Consider the following 13,998-nt stretch of genomic DNA (forward strand, 5'->3'; position numbering starts at 1 on the left):
TCTGATACTAAGGTTGTTTAAATTAATTTGTCTAAATAATCTACACTCAGTATTCCATAATGTAAAAGTGAAAACGGAATTTTTTATTAAATCTGTGAAATGAATAAATAAGTCCCAGTGCAAAGTCCTTAAATACAATCATATGTCTTCAATCACTAGGATGATCATATATGTCCAAGTGCAGTAAATATCACCCCACTCAGTGTAAAATATCCTTAAGTGCAGTCATATATATCTTCAATTAATAAGGTGATCAGACACATCCAAGTACAACACGTGTCATCCCACTCAGTGCTCAAGGGAGGCTTACCAGATAAATTTGACCATCGTGTTATAGATTGGTCAAATAAGACACAAATATGATCAAATGGCAACCACCCCAACTTACTCCACAGCCTCCAAACATAGGTCAGATAGCGTTCACCCACTCCATACGGATCATTGATGCCAAGCATGTAATGGGCATGTGCAGAGAACAAAAAAAACTTCCCATAGTGTAAAATCCTTGGCAAAACTTATTCAAACCAAAGAATTGTACCCTATCTCCACCTGATGCGTGTCAGTGGGGGGGGAGTAGCGCCCCGTCGTTGGTGTCAGTGGGGGGGGGGGGGGAGTAGCGCCCCGTCGTTGGTGTCAGTGGGGGGGGGGGGGGGAGTAGCGCCCCGTCGTTGGTGTCAGTGGGGGGGGGGGGGGGGAGTAGCGCCCCGTCGTTGGTGTCAGTGGGGGGGGGGGGGAGTAGCGCCCCGTCGTTGGTGTCAGTGGGGGGGGGGGGGGGAGTAGCGCCCCGTCGTTGGTGTCAGTGGGGGGGGGGGGGGGGGGAGTAGCGCCCCGTCGTTGGTGTCAGTGGGGCGGAGGAATAGCGCCCCGTCGTTGGTGTCAGTGGGGCGGAGGAATAGCGCCCCGTCGTTGGTGTCAGTGGGGCGGAGGAATAGCGCCCCGTCGTTGGTGTCAGTGGGGCGGAGGAATAGCGCCCCGTCGTTGGTGTCAGTGGGGCGGAGGAATAGCGCCCCGTCGTTGGTGTCAGTGGGGCGGAGGAATAGCGCCCCGTCGTTGGTGTCAGTGGGGCGGAGGAATAGCGCCCCGTCGTTGGTGTCAGTGGGGCGGAGGAATAGCGCCCCGTCGTTGGTGTCAGTGGGGCGGAGGAATAGCGCCCCGTCGTTGGTGTCAGTGGGGCGGAGGAATAGCGCCCCGTCGTTGGTGTCAGTGGGGCGGAGGAATAGCGCCCCGTCGTTGGTGTCAGTGGGGCGGAGGAATAGCGCCCCGTCGTTGGTGTCAGTGGGGCGGAGGAATAGCGCCCCGTCGTTGGTGTCAGTGGGGCGGAGGAATAGCGCCCCGTCGTTGGTGTCAGTGGGGCGGAGGAATAGCGCCCCGTCGTTGGTGTCAGTGGGGCGGAGGAATAGCGCCCCGTCGTTGGTGTCAGTGGGGCGGAGGAATAGCGCCCCGTCGTTGGTGTCAGTGGGGCGGAGGAATAGCGCCCCGTCGTTGGTGTCAGTGGGGCGGAGGAATAGCGCCCCGTCGTTGGTGTCAGTGGGGCGGAGGAATAGCGCCCCGTCGTTGGTGTCAGTGGGGCGGAGGAATAGCGCCCCGTCGTTGGTGTCAGTGGGGCGGAGGAATAGCGCCCCGTCGTTGGTGTCAGTGGGGCGGAGGAATAGCGCCCCGTCGTTGGTGTCAGTGGGGCGGAGGAATAGCGCCCCGTCGTTGGTGTCAGTGGGGCGGAGGAATAGCGCCCCGTCGTTGGTGTCAGTGGGGCGGAGGAATAGCGCCCCGTCGTTGGTGTCAGTGGGGCGGAGGAATAGCGCCCCGTCGTTGGTGTCAGTGGGGCGGAGGAATAGCGCCCCGTCGTTGGTGTCAGTGGGGCGGAGGAATAGCGCCCCGTCGTTGGTGTCAGTGGGGCGGAGGAATAGCGCCCCGTCGTTGGTGTCAGTGGGGCGGAGGAATAGCGCCCCGTCGTTGGTGTCAGTGGGGCGGAGGAATAGCGCCCCGTCGTTGGTGTCAGTGGGGCGGAGGAATAGCGCCCCGTCGTTGGTGTCAGTGGGGCGGAGGAATAGCGCCCCGTCGTTGGTGTCAGTGGGGCGGAGGAATAGCGCCCCGTCGTTGGTGTCAGTGGGGCGGAGGAATAGCGCCCCGTCGTTGGTGTCAGTGGGGCGGAGGAATAGCGCCCCGTCGTTGGTGTCAGTGGGGCGGAGGAATAGCGCCCCGTCGTTGGTGTCAGTGGGGCGGAGGAATAGCGCCCCGTCGTTGGTGTCAGTGGGGCGGAGGAATAGCGCCCCGTCGTTGGTGTCAGTGGGGCGGAGGAATAGCGCCCCGTCGTTGGTGTCAGTGGGGCGGAGGAATAGCGCCCCGTCGTTGGTGTCAGTGGGGCGGAGGAATAGCGCCCCGTCGTTGGTGTCAGTGGGGCGGAGGAATAGCGCCCCGTCGTTGGTGTCAGTGGGGCGGAGGAATAGCGCCCCGTCGTTGGTGTCAGTGGGGCGGAGGAATAGCGCCCCGTCGTTGGTGTCAGTGGGGCGGAGGAATAGCGCCCCGTCGTTGGTGTCAGTGGGGCGGAGGAATAGCGCCCCGTCGTTGGTGTCAGTGGGGCGGAGGAATAGCGCCCCGTCGTTGGTGTCAGTGGGGCGGAGGAATAGCGCCCCGTCGTTGGTGTCAGTGGGGCGGAGGAATAGCGCCCCGTCGTTGGTGTCAGTGGGGCGGAGGAATAGCGCCCCGTCGTTGGTGTCAGTGGGGCGGAGGAATAGCGCCCCGTCGTTGGTGTCAGTGGGGCGGAGGAATAGCGCCCCGTCGTTGGTGTCAGTGGGGCGGAGGAATAGCGCCCCGTCGTTGGTGTCAGTGGGGCGGAGGAATAGCGCCCCGTCGTTGGTGTCAGTGGGGCGGAGGAATAGCGCCCCGTCGTTGGTGTCAGTGGGGCGGAGGAATAGCGCCCCGTCGTTGGTGTCAGTGGGGCGGAGGAATAGCGCCCCGTCGTTGGTGTCAGTGGGGGGGAGGAATAGCGCCCCGTCGTTGGTGTCAGTGGGGGGGGGAGGAATAGCGCCCCGTCGTTGGTGTCAGTGGGGGGGGGAGGAATAGCGCCCCGTCGTTGGTGTCAGTGGGGGGGGGAGGAATAGCGCCCCGTCGTTGGTGTCAGTGGGGGGGGGAGGAATAGCGCCCCGTCGTTGGTGTCAGTGGGGGGGGGAGGAATAGCGCCCCTTCGTTGGTGTCAGTGGGGGGGAGGAATAGCGCCCCGTCGTTGGTGTCAGTGGGGGGGAGGAATAGCGCCCCGTCGTTGGTGTCAGTGGGGGGGAGGAATAGCGCCCCGTCGTTGGTGTCAGTGGGGCGGAGGAATAGCGCCCCGTCGTTGGTGTCAGTGGGGCGGAGGAATAGCGCCCCGTCGTTGGTGTCAGTGGGGCGGAGGAATAGCGCCCCGTCGTTGGTGTCAGTGGGGCGGAGGAATAGCGCCCCGTCGTTGGTGTCAGTGGGGCGGAGGAATAGCGCCCCGTCGTTGGTGTCAGTGGGGCGGAGGAATAGCGCCCCGTCGTTGGTGTCAGTGGGGCGGAGGAATAGCGCCCCGTCGTTGGTGTCAGTGGGGGGGGGAGGAATAGCGCCCCGTCGTTGGTGTCAGTGGGGGGGGGAGGAATAGCGCCCCGTCGTTGGTGTCAGTGGGGGGGGAGGAATAGCGCCCCGTCGTTGGTGTCAGTGGGGGGGAGGAATAGCGCCCCATCGTTGGTGTCAGTGGGGGGGAGGAATAGTGCCCATCGTTGGTGTCAGTGGGGGGGAGGAATAGTGCCCATCGTTGGTGTCAGTGGCACCAATGATGGGGCACTATTACTCCCACTGACACCAATGACACTTGCTGACCCCTGTTCCAGCATGGTGCTGCTGCAGCCAGCATACGTGGTTGCAGCAGCACCTCTGCACGGCCTCTCCCTCACTCAATTTTCGTGGGACCGCTCGGCTCCGCCTCCTCGCCGGTGATTGGCTGCCTGTGTGCCTTTCCTGAGCTACAGTTCTGGCGCCCAATCACCAGTGAGGAGGCGGAGCCGAGCGGCCGCACGAACATCGAGCGGCCAAACTGAATGAAGGAGCAGCCGCGCCTCCTGGACTGGATCGTCGTTGGACTGGGACCAGAGCCAGGTAAGAAACAGCAGCCCGCCCCTGTACTTATTGTCCCTTCCGTTGGAAGGGGGGGGTGGCGGCAGCACCGCGCCGCCCCCCTAAAAAGTGCCGCCCTGACACAAAGTGTCAGCATGCCGTATACCGGCGTATAAGACGATTTCCGACTTTTGAGAAGATTTTCATGGGTTAAAAAGTCGTCTTATACGCCAGAAAATACGGTACATGCAGTCCCCGAGTTACATACGAGGGAGACAACAGGAAGTGAGAGGCAAACTTCTCCTAGGAAGGGAAATTCACTCCTGTAAGAGTTATCATGGGGAAAAACGTGTCTCCACTGAAGCTTTATCACCAATCCTGGTTTCCATGACAACCCAAATTGTTCAAAATCAAAATTGTCACAGGGACAAAAAGTGAGATGAAATCTTCTAAACAGGGGCACGGACAGAAAAACAGACATTACAGAGGTGTCAAACCTTCCCTATGCGATTCAAAAAACTTAATTATTTTTTTGGCTGGAGTTGGACTTAAAAAAAAAAAAAAAAAAAAAGTACCTGGGACTGCCTGCATAAAACTTTATGTATAGCCTGTCGCCCTTTCACAGCGCGTATACATTTTGACCCCAGATCTGGCATGCTTGCTGGGGAGATATTGCTTAAATGCAAAGCAGCCAGTGAAACGTATGAGGGACTCGTCTACGCAGATAATTTGTAGGGGTGTATATACATCTGCAAATTTCACAGTGATGTAGCTTGCGTAGTTTAGATGTAGCCAAATTTTGTAGAGCCAATCATATTTGGGTCACCCCGAGGACGACAGCGTGTATTATCAATTCATATAAATTTCCTGGCCATTGCAGCAGAGAACATGGGCATATGTATAACTGCAATTCTTTTTTGTAATGCCCATATTAAGGGTTAGGCCCAAAAACGTTTTAAATTCAGAAACCAAGACAGGTTTCCACACAAATTGCCTGCCATGAGTTGAATTTGGGTTGATCGCAATGTACTGGTGAGCATAAAGATTGATTTGGTCCCCAATCAAATGATACAGCTCTTCCGTGAAAAAAATGCTCAAAAAAAGGAGAGTTGTTAAAATCCACTGTTAAAATCCACCTGGTTTCCGGGTTTGGCTGTGATTGGGGGAATAAAGGATGCTGCCTAATCTGTGGGCTGCCAATCAGGATTTGCAAGCAAATCTGAAAGGACACTAAGGGCTTTATGGGTCTGTGTTCGAAATTCTTGGTGGTTGCGGGATGCTGCTAGTGCTAGCCACCTCACCAGCTTAGACTTTACTTATGAAACTTGCCACATCACTAGTGCTGATATATAAAATACCAGGGTGTACTAGGCCACTAGTGCTTGCCAGCTCACCAAAAGGTAGTGCAGCACTAGTACTGGCACCCTGCTGCATATCAGACAAATCATGCATTCTTAGCACTTCAGCTACCTGGACCTCTTCTCCATCGTCCGAATTCCTTGTTGGGGTGCCACTGTTTTCTACAGGTTTGTGTTCTGAGCCCAATTCGGACAATGAGGCTTCCCTTTCACTCTCATCCATCATCCTCAGAATCCTGTAGACCTCTTTACTCATGTACCTTTCTTTGTACATTTTGGGCACTAAATTTACAAGTACGACTTATGGGTAAAAGAGCTCCTGGCCTTCAGGGACTGCTTGAAACGCTATAAATAAAAAAAATTCACCTGCTAGTCTTAACACAGATCAGACCTGATCTTTTTAACACTGCAGTTTTATGTGCAATATTTTAGAGGTGACAGTGATCTACTGGACACTGCACTTGTTGGGGGAAGAAGAAGGGGCTAAATGCAAGCGCAGGCAGCAAACAAGGCTGATCGTGCAAATTCTGGGTTTTGAGGGACACTCTGCTAAAGGGGGAAACTAGTACAACTCTGATCCGTACATACACTATACTAGCAATGGTGGAGATCAGCAACCTATAGTGTGAGTGTGATAGTGTGTCGTCAATATAACGCTAGCTGACTCCCGGGCTGAACCCAATGCAATCTGATGTCACTAGTGACAGTATTACAGTGAAAAACACTGTACAAATGGCACTAGCTAGGTGATGGGGGGAGCAAAGGGTTAATGAGGGTGATCAAGGGGTTAAAAGTATGGTGCAAGGTGTGCCACTTTTACTCACTGTGTGGTGTTCTCTCCTCTTACTGGACCGAAAAGGGTACAGGAAGAGAATGAACAGTTAGATCGGCTGCCTGCGTTTACAAATACAGTCACAGGCCAATCTCTCATTGGCAGCAGGTGATCAGCGAGGTCCTGGGCGAAAATCATTGGCCAGGACCCTCTGACAAACTGGTCCTGCAGCTGACAGCTCAGGTTCCTGGATGTGTGCACGGACCCAGATAAAAGCCACAATGTACAGATACTTCACAGTGCCTGCAAAAGCCACCCATCGGCAGTATATGTACTTCAGCGGGTCGACAAGCTGTTATAGTAACCAGGGAGCCCTGGGTAGATAGCTGTGATATTAATGACATCTTCCCAGAACAAAATTCCCCAATCTGAGCACTAATTTCTCTCTGTAAGTCAACTCTGAATTTTTCCTTTTGCTTATGTGCCAACTGGCGATAATTCTTTAAGAATCTGTCACAGCATATGCTGCCATCCACGGCCGATGGTATTTGTAGTTCGATCATTTACAGAACTCTGTGAATGAATGATGCGGCCATGTGGGTGGAGCACCACGTGGCTGCACTGTTTTTGTATTCTGATGGTGGGTGAGGGGAGAGGTTCACCCGCCTGCTCTCACAGGGAGGTGGGAATCGAGGGGGAGAGGAGGAAGGAGTTGAAACATGTTACATATTCCACCCTAAATACGGGTAGAACCTGTGACATCTTCCAAAAGGTGAACTTATCCTTTAAGTGGACTGCCTGAAAATATCTGAGGCATCTTGAAATGAAAAAAATACGACAAAGAAGACCCAGGACTGTTGAGTAGTTAGACTCCTATAACAGGCAAATATGGGACAACTTTCCTCTCCTAACACATCAGTAACTGGTCTCCTCAGTTTCCAGAAGTTTACAAAGTGTTGAGACGTATTTAGCTGCCATCAATTTCAACATTACCTTATTTTTTTTTCTTAAAAAGGTACATTTTCACAGTTCAAACATTTGATATGTTTTCTGTTTTCCATTGTGAATAAAATACGGGTTTATGAGATTTGCAAATCATTGCAATCCGTTTTCATTTAGACTTTACAGAGCGTCCCAACGTTTCTGGAATTGTATATAGTTGTATGCTTGAAAATTGATCAGTCCTGATCCTCTGACTGCTTATCTCATTTCTTAAGGCCCTAAAATGCCAGGGCAGTACAAATGCCCCAAAATTACCCCTTTTTGGAAAGTAGACAGTCCAAGGTATGTTATTAAAAGGCATGGTAAGTTTTTTGAAGTTGTAATTTTTTCCCACAATTTTTGGAAAATGGAAAAAACTGAATAAAATTTGCTTTTCATTTTAACAAGTTATGTTTCACATACAGCAGATGCACACTTACAATTACCCCCCCCCCCTCCCAAAATTCTGCTACTCCTTCCTTGTATGGGGGGATACCACGTGTGGGACTTTTCCATAACCGAACCACATAAAAGGGCACGAAATTCAAGGACCACCTACAGATTTTTCTAGGCATAAATTACACATCTAATTTCCTGACTACCTTTCACATTTTTGGAGGCCCTGCAGCACCAGAACAGTAGAAACACCCAAACATGACCACATTTTGGACAGGGTTAAAAAATGGTTACTAAACCTAGGACCCTACATTCACTATATCTGATCTCCCACAGTACACACTACATGGAAATGCAATTACTTTAGTAAATATAAACTGCTAAATACCTTTTCTCATCAGCAGTTTGCGCAGTCTTGTGACTTCTATCAGTGTCCAGCAGAGCACTGGTTACAGCTTGTAGGAGGAGTTTTCTTTCTGCTCTAGGAGGATGCAGAACTCCTGACATCTGTCTAGACAGTGCTGATCACATGCACTAAAAAAAAACTCTCTAGCAATACACACCAAACTGAGTATGTGCAGAGTGTCTCCACACGATAGGTCTTATCAGGAGATATTTAGGAGACACTGGAAGAAGGAAATGATCAGAGAAGACAGGATCAAAACGGCCTTCTTACAAAATGCAGAGGATTAACCATTTAGGTTCCACAGTGAGTATAACAAGCATATTTTACTGCATATACAGACAGATTTTACTGTTGTGGGTTTAGTAACACTAACGCTCCAAAGAATTTTTAAGAGGCATGGTAAATCTTCTGAAGATTATTTTTTTTGCCACAAGTTTTTGGAAAATGTGGAAAGAAAAGGTTTTTTTTTGTTTTTTTACACAATGTTGTCAGTTTTATAAGATTGTTCACACACAACATAGGCATACTTAGATTTACATCACAAATCACATTCTGCTACTCCCTCCAAGTATGAGAATACCACATGCTTTGCATCCTATGTATCACAAAAATCAACCAATGTCCATTTTTAGGCAATCCCTAAAAAACCTTCTCTTTAGAGAAGCCTATCCAGCCTCCACCTAATAACTGTATATTTATTTTCTCCATCAGCTCATCCCCCACAATTATTACCTTTTGTATCACTTAACCCTCCCTTTTAGACTGTAAGCTCTAAACCCTCCCTTTTAGACTGTAAGCTCTGAGAAGCGCCCCCCCCCCCCCGATTCCTCTTGTATTGAATTGTTGTAAAGTGCTGTGCAAGCTGTTGGAGCTATATAAATCTTGTATAATAATGAATCTACTGTAATGTCTGTACATGTGGTCAAGGAATATAGCTTAGTGTAACGTTATCAATAGCAGTCCTCATTCCTATACACCAAACAAGCCTAGTCCAGCCTACTAGTACATGGCTGCCCCTGGGAATGTCACGCAAACAGTTAACAAAAGAGTTCCTGTGGTTCCAGGAGTGCAGTTGTCCACAAGGGATGGCTGGGATTGGTGCCTCACAGGAGCATAGTCAGTGGGATGTGCAGATGGGTCAGTTCAGATGCAGGCAGAGACAAGGTCAGTGACCAGGCAAAGGATTGATCCAGGCAACAGGAGGAAATGTGATCAACAAACAGGCCAGGGTTAGTACATACCATGGCTGTGATGCTTTGTTTCGAAGCTGTGTAAGAATTTATATCCCTGTACTCCTGCCAATCGTGACCCTTTCAAATGAATGGGGTTACTTGTACAGAGTTAAAGCAGGAGGTGAGGGGGCAAAAGATTGGTCCAGACAGTAGACAGCAATGTGATCAATAAACAGGCCAGAGTCAGTACAGGCGGCAGGCAGAGGCAACCCTGCACTGGTGTGGCAGTGACCAGGAACGCTGTTGCTAGCTGGTGTGGAGGTGATCGGGGACTTTGTGACTGGCTGTACTATTAGGCCTCATTCACACGGGGTGTATCACTGTGCATGCCGTGCAAGGGAAGTGTAACTGCATGGGGATGCACAGGAGTTCCATGTATCCCTGTACAAGAAGTACCACTGATGTATATTGGGACACAGAAGCAGCATGGACACTACTCTCAATCTGACATCCGTATGGGTACGTGTCCCTAAACTTTATTATGATGCATAAAGGTAAGGTAATAAAAAAGCAGACAGGAATCAATGAAGACTGACCATCTGATAATAACAAGCACCCAGAAAAGGAGGATGTACCAGTACACCCTCCTAAAACAGCACTTGTCCCACCTGAACCTACATGTACAGTGGCTGAGCAGGAAGCAATTAATGAGCATTGTGGACAGGGCCCACTGCAGGGTAGTTTTATTGTAATTCTCACAGTGGGCTTTAAATATTTGTCCCTGGGTTATTGGTGGAAACATATGGTTCCCTTAAAGTAAACAACTGATGTCAGATTCGACAAAATTATTGAATCAGACATTGACCAAATGAGAAAAAAAAACATGGTTGAGTGATGAGCTACAGATCATGACAGTTTCGACTGATTCATCGGCTGTAGTGGCAAAAAGTTTTTTGCACCTTTGTAGATCGATTGTAATTCAAAAGTGTTGAAAAAAACACCACGATTGACCCTGTGCAATCATTTTATTCCCCTGTCAAAACCAAATCAACCTGGGTCGCTTGAAACTATCACTCATTGTTCAGCTGTGCCAAATTGTGTCTCACTTAATCCATGTTTGATTCAGTCATCTTGTTGAAGCCATGTTATGAATACGGCTGCACGCCAAAACGCGTAAGCCCTGTATTATTTTATACCACATCTGGATTGATAAACTAAAATGTATTGCAGAAGATCAAGCTGCTGGCTTACTTTTATCTACATGTTTGCTTGGGTGCTAAGATGACACTATTAGCTAGTTCACTAACCGCTCACAACATCAGGGAATTACAACAGGTGTTTTCTAATATATTTAAAGCGATATTAAAAGGTTCAATTTTTGCAGTAAAATAACAAACGTGTTATACTTACCTGCTGTGTGTAGTGGTTTTGCAAAGTGAAGCCTGGATCCTCCTCTTCTCGGGTCCCCTGCCCGCGCTCCTGGCTCCTCCTTTCTGTCGGGTGCCCGCATAGCAAGCAGCTTGCTATAATGGCACCCGAGCAGGCTGTTCCCAAGCTGCTTCTTCATATGTCAACTATGGGAACTATGTGGCAAATGAGGTTTAATGTTGATAAATGTAAGGTTCTGCACTTGGGGGCTAAGCATATTCATCCATCATACATACAAGGAACCAATGGTGGAGAAGGATCTGGGGGTTCTGGTAGATCACAAGCTTAATAATGGCATGCAATGCCAAGCTGCGGTTTCTAAAGCAATCAAAATCCTCTCTTGTATTAAAAGAGGTATAGACTCCAGAGAGAGATATCATTTTACCCCTGTACAAATCATTAGTAATACCTCATCTGGAATATGCAGTTCAGTTTTGGGCACCAATTCACAAAAAGAACATTGGGGAACTGGAGAAAGTACAGAGAAGGGCAACCAAACTGATGAGAGGCATGGAGGAAATCAGCTATGAGGAAAGATTAGAGGAACTGAATTAAAGGGGGATATGATCAACATGTATAAATACATCAGTGGTTCATATAGTGAACGTGGTGTAGATCTATTCACCCTGAGGTCATCACAGAGCACTCTTTACGTCTGGAGGAAAAGAGATTTAATCTCAAAATATGGAAAGGTTTCTTCACAGTAAGAGCTGTGAAAATGTGGAATGGAATAGACTCCCTCAAGAGTTGGTTCTGGCCAGCTCAGTGGATTGCTTTAAAAAAAGGCCTGGATTGTTTCTTAGATACACAGAATATAACTGGATACTAACATTTATAGGTAAAGTTGATCCAGAGAATATCCGATTGCTCCTGCACAGGAAAAATTTCCTTCCTGATTCCCTAAGGCAAACTGGATCATGCTTTGCTGGGTTTTTTTTTTGCCTTCCTCTGGATTAATGGTGGGCATAGGATTATAACTTTTTTACATTTTTTTATGGTTGAACTAGATCAGGGGTGGGCAAACTGCGGCTCTCCAGCTGTTGTGGAACTACATTTCCCATGAGGCATTGCAACATTACAAAACTGACAGTTACAGCTATGATTTGCAGAGGCATGATGGAACTTGTAGTCCTGCAACAGCTGGGGAGCCGCAGTTTGCCCACCCCTGAACTAGATGGACATTTGTCTTTTTTCAGCCAGACTAACTATGTTCATTAACACACGGAGCAGCAACACCCACTCCTCATTGGCTGACTGGGTGTAATTGACAGCAGCGGGAGCCAATGGCTCCGACTTGCTGTCTCAGCCAATGAGGAGGCAGAGACCCAGGACAGTTGAGGCTGTTGTGCACATCGATGGATCAGATAAGTATTATGGGGGGCTGGGGGCACTACTGCACACAGACGGCTTTTTACCTTCATGCATAGAATGTAAAGGTAAAAAACCTTCAGCCTTTACAACCACTTTAAGCACAAATGAAAGGGGTGTGTATATGTGGGACTGCAGGGTGGGAAATTCCTCTGCTACCCACCACTGGCTGTCAGTTTTGACAGTTTCCCAGCAGGACAGCTCAGGTGAGCACATCACTAGCAACCATAAGAGCTTGTTTACACTTGCAGCTGCAGTTGAGCTGCAATTTTTCTGCCATTCAACAACTCTCCCTTTGCCTGGGAGGGCAGAAGCCAGGGGTTTACATACACCACAGTGCTTTGCTTCATGGCAAGAATTATACCCCTGCCATGCTTGGCGGGCACTACTCTCTGCCAAAACCAACCCATTCAAGGTACCACCCCAACCGCACACAATGCAGCAGTCTGGCATTAGGTGGTGCAAACAGGTGGGGAGGAGGAGATATGATGCCTGTTAAATGCCCTCTGAAGAGCAATGCTGACAATGGTCACTCTTCAGAGAGAAAAGCAAGTGCAAGTCCTAAGACACATTGAGAGGAATTTGATTGGAGCAGCCAGAATCTGGCACAGCTGAGTATGGGCTTCTAGCTTTTATTTTGAAAGCTTACCTGAACAAGCTAAAGCTAGACTGGTTACTATAGACAGCTGCTCCCAGCCCACATGCTAACAGATGTCACCAACACAGGAAGTGATCAGAAAGTTTCACAGCAGTCACAAAGCCATCAATAAGTTCCCAGACTACTGTCATTCCACAGCCACCAGTGAGCCCTTCTCCCGGTCAGCTCACACATTATAGAGGACATTAGGTAAAGCAGCATACAGTGAGGACAGAAGGTAGAGACAAGCAGAAAGGAAGCCGACAACCTCAGTAACCATAAGGCAGGATACTGTGGGCTGTCAGCGAAACTTGTGTCTCCGTCAGTGGCAGAAGTCAGCACCACTACGTACACAGAGCCACTTACCTGCCTCACTTCACTCGGCCTCTCCGGCCATCCGATCGCCTGCCAGATGGGCCTCCCTGACAGCTCACACCGGACCCCTCATACACCACTCCTGGGCAAAAACATTTAGCGCTTCTGACCCCGGAAGTGCCATGACCTGACAGAACACTTCCGCTTCCGGAGCAGCTTGTACGAGTAACGTTGGAAAAGTCCGGTGGGCTGTGTTGTACTTCGTAAAGGCATCCTTCTGAAGGGTGTTCTCCACCCCAGACTAAAGAAAAGCTCTAATATTGCTTTATATACGAGGGAACATAGCAAGGACGAAGTATAAACCGGAACACAGTGACAGCTCTGCCTATGAATGAGGGGAGCACTGTGTATAGAGGCAGGGGCGGACCGACAACTCATGGGGCCCCTGTGTTCTTGCCCAAATTCAAAAACGCCTATGAAAAAGGTACCAGGGGCATCTCATGGGGCCCCCTACTGACCCCGGACCCTCGGGCAGTGCCCGAGTTTCCAAATGGGTCATTCCGCCCCCTGTATAGAGGACTTCTTTTTCCCTGACCCTGGTGAGGTGGGCAGAGACAGTTGAGTGCTATTTGGAGGGGGACAGTAATACTCATTTTGAAGAATTGTAAACCTTAAACATGTAATACACTATTTAAAAAAATTAAAGGAACACTTTTTAATCAGAGTTTAGCATCAAGTCAAAGAAACTACTGGGATATTAATCTGGTCAGTTAAGTAGCAGAGGGGGTTGTTAATCAGTTTAAGCTGCTTTGGTGTTAATAAAATTAACAACAGGTGCACTAGATGGGCAACATTGAGACAACCCCCAAAACAGGAATGGTTTTACAGTGACATTTTTTTCCCTACTCATATTTTCTGACGGTTTTTGCTGGTTTTGTATTTGGCTAGGGCTAGTGTCATTATTGGTAGCATGAAGCGATACCTGGACCTTACAGAGGTTGCACAGGCAATTTAACTCCTCCAGGATAGCACATCAGTATGTGCCATTGCCAGAAGGTTTGCTGTGTCTCCCAGTAGAAGCTTAAGAGCATGGAGGAGATTCC

General features: G+C 49.4%; 1 protein-coding gene across 1 annotated transcript in view; it reads right to left on the minus strand.

Annotated features, from left to right (window-relative positions):
* ELK4 (ETS transcription factor ELK4) overlaps positions 1-13,068 on the minus strand; it is a 28,111-nt gene extending 15,043 nt beyond the window's left edge. The window contains exon 1 of the mRNA XM_089686363.1: positions 12,947-13,068. The gene's annotated coding sequence lies outside the window, so the exon portion shown is untranslated. The remainder of the gene's footprint in view (positions 1-12,946) is intronic.
* Between the last annotated feature and the right edge of the window lie 930 nt (positions 13,069-13,998).

The sequence above is a fragment of the Staurois parvus genome, unplaced genomic scaffold (genome assembly GCF_062004578.1).
Source record: "Staurois parvus isolate SC_StPar_1 unplaced genomic scaffold, SC_StPar_1.0 ptg000395l, whole genome shotgun sequence".
In the NCBI taxonomy this organism is placed as follows: domain Eukaryota; kingdom Metazoa; phylum Chordata; class Amphibia; order Anura; family Ranidae; genus Staurois; species Staurois parvus.